The sequence below is a fragment of the Setaria italica genome, chromosome III (assembly GCF_000263155.2).
Source record: "Setaria italica strain Yugu1 chromosome III, Setaria_italica_v2.0, whole genome shotgun sequence".
Classification (NCBI taxonomy): domain Eukaryota; kingdom Viridiplantae; phylum Streptophyta; class Magnoliopsida; order Poales; family Poaceae; genus Setaria; species Setaria italica.
In genome coordinates this window covers 10,790,160-10,793,091 of record NC_028452.1, presented here as the reverse complement: position 1 = coordinate 10,793,091, position 2,932 = coordinate 10,790,160, and positions in this window count along the sequence as shown.

Genomic DNA, 2,932 nt, shown 5'->3' with positions numbered 1-2,932 from the left:
GCTTTTAACAAAGAGATATTATAATCAATGTTTGATCATCATTTCCCAGTTTTACTCCACAGTTAGCAGCAATACGTTTCATGACATCATTATTAAAAGGATTCTAGAATTGGGTTTGAAAAGGATTCTATATTTCTCTTTAATCCTTGGTCTGGGTCCTATATACTTATATGCTACTTTTTTTTAAGCGACGGACAATAAAGAACTAACTGGCGTGTATTGATATAGAAGAGGATCAAAACTATATAGATAAAAAAAATAAGCGGAAAAACTCCACCCGAGCTACTGTCGGGATAGTATCTCTAAGCCGTTTCGCACCGGTTAAGCTGCGGTTTATTTTTTTCCATGTTTAATTTAGTCACATTTGCCAAATTTGACCGTCCTAAACATTAGTAAATATAATGTAAGATGGTATTAGTTGATATAATCATACAGGCACATGTGGTCATGGATTAGTGCCACACGTCTTTCATTCACAAACGCCACATGGTTATTAATGGCTTGCTGTCACGCTAATCACCTTGTATATATATCTATCTTAATCAGCCAGTAGCTTCGAGTTTAATCCTTTGGTTTTTTATTATCATTTAAAAAGGAAGGAAATTGAGGGGAAAGTAAATAAAAGGAATCATGTAACGGAGGATTAAAAAAAAGCTAAGGAAGTTGATAATGGCAAGCAAGTGTCACGGTGACTGATGGAGCCATTGACTAATGCAGTGATGCTAGGTCCTCCTGATGCCGTTGCCCGATGGCTGCGTTTCGCGTATCATTGGATGGCATTACCGATTTGTTTTTGGGATGGATGGGATGTGGTGGCATTGTTTGTGACTGAACCATGCGTGCCTTTTAGCTGCTATTATATGCCACCCATCCGTCGAAGGCATTCGTGGCATCAATCGCGTCGGTGTTTTATTTATTTATAGTTAATCCAAATGGAGAAACAGACGTTGCCGCGTTGAATTGAGCTTTTCTTTATAAGATAGAAGTAGTTGTGGTTGAACACGGTTTGAAGAAAAGAAACTAGGCCGCCGGGGGCAACGACGAAACAAGCTCATCAGCCCATGAAACAAGTGTGCTATTTCATGGGCCCTGGGCCTCGACGATTGAACGGGCCGCGTCACACTCTCCTTCTCCCCCAGCCCACAAGCGGAAAATCTAACATGTGTCGTCGATGTGACGGACGACGACGCGATCAGGAGGTGTCGCAATAATTGAGGCGCGACAGCATTTGGATTTCGCAGCAGCGATCATCAGAGGGAAAGGGTAAAAGGATGTGCCGCCTGCCGCGACGCCATTGGGAGGCCGGTCCCCTGGGGACCTCTGTAAAAGGCTACAGGGACGTCACAGGTCACACACGCTGCCACCACAGTCTCGTCAACCCAGCGTCAGAGCCGGACAGAGCGGAACCTCAAGTCAACTCTACGGTGAGGTCGAAGAGGGAGGAGGGTCAGACCGTCAGATCGTGACCCTGAGAGGGAGGAGGAGCTGCACTGGAGAGTGGAGACCGATGCAACAGGAGGCGGCAGGCCTTTTGCGTGGGAAAGCAGATGCCCAGCCAAAGCGAGGGAGAATGGGACTATGGGAGATGGCAAAATAAAGCATGGCAGGGTTGGCCGCGGTTGGATAAACAGGTGTTTGTTAACAGCCTTTGCCACCAAACTGCTGCAGGGCTCAGGCCTGCCACATCTGAATACTTGACAATTTTGACCAAACACGGTTACCAAGGCAATTTAACTTTTCGTGAATGAAATAACCAAAATATCCTTACAGACCTATCTTTAAGCTTTCCTGTAACATCCTTATGATATCTGTATAGGGGTAAAATGAGAAAGTGTTTCTTAAAAAACGTGAAGTGCCAAATTTTGAAATAAATAAAGTGATCAAAAGTGACGAGTATTTGGAAACAGAGGTTCAGTAAACCTTGAATCATTGCCGAGAAAGGAGCAGCTGCAGTGCTGCACAGCTCGGCGCTCCCGGCTGGCTCGGCGATGTGCCGATGTGTTTGGCCAGCAGAAGAATGGGCGTTGGGACTGGCCATTTTGCCGTGTCTACCACTGTGCATTTTGCGGCAGGCTGGTGGCTGGCAGGGAGGAGTTTGGAGGCGACCGGCTGGCGAGCCGACCAGCAACCCTGTTGTTCAGTACTCCAGACTAGCAGTGGTAGAAAGTAACGAGACATGCTAAAATCAATGCTAGTGTAGTTGCGCGCATACGTTGTCTGATCTACAAAAATAGACGACAGGTTCAGTTGTCATGCTACTGCAGAGACCCAGTGCTGAAGACGTGCACAGGTGAGAAATGGAACAGGAACGCCACACATATGCAGATATGCTTCTTATCTCTTTTTTTTCGCACAGGCAAGATGAACAGGACAGCAGCCATGCACCACACAGATTTCCAGAGAGAGCTGTGCAAAATGGTGCCTGATGTCAAAACTTAAAATGTGCCTAGTTTCTGAAGCAAATTCAGAGCAGGACTCATATCGAATCTTCGGATGTTAATTAGAAGGATTAAATATAAGTTAGTTATAAAACTAATTGTATAGATGGAGGCTAATTCGCGTGACGAATCTGTTAAGCATCACATTGTCAAATCATTGACTAATTAGACTTAATAGTTTCGTCTCGTGAATTAGCCTCTATCTGTGCAGTTAGTTTTATAACTAGTCTATATTTAATACTCCTAATTAGTATCTAAATATTCGATGTGATATCGACTAAACTTGAGTCTGTGAACCAAACGGACCTCAGTCTCGTCAGGCAGCTATTTTTTTCGTCAGCAGCAAAGTAAACGGGCGGAACAGTGTGGGCCAGACGCGTCATGGGAGCGATAAATTTTTCACGAGAAAGATGGTACAAATCACAGGGGGAGGGGGGCTACAAAAGGTGACCACAAATCAATCACCCCACCGACCGTTTCTTCCAGCATCTCAC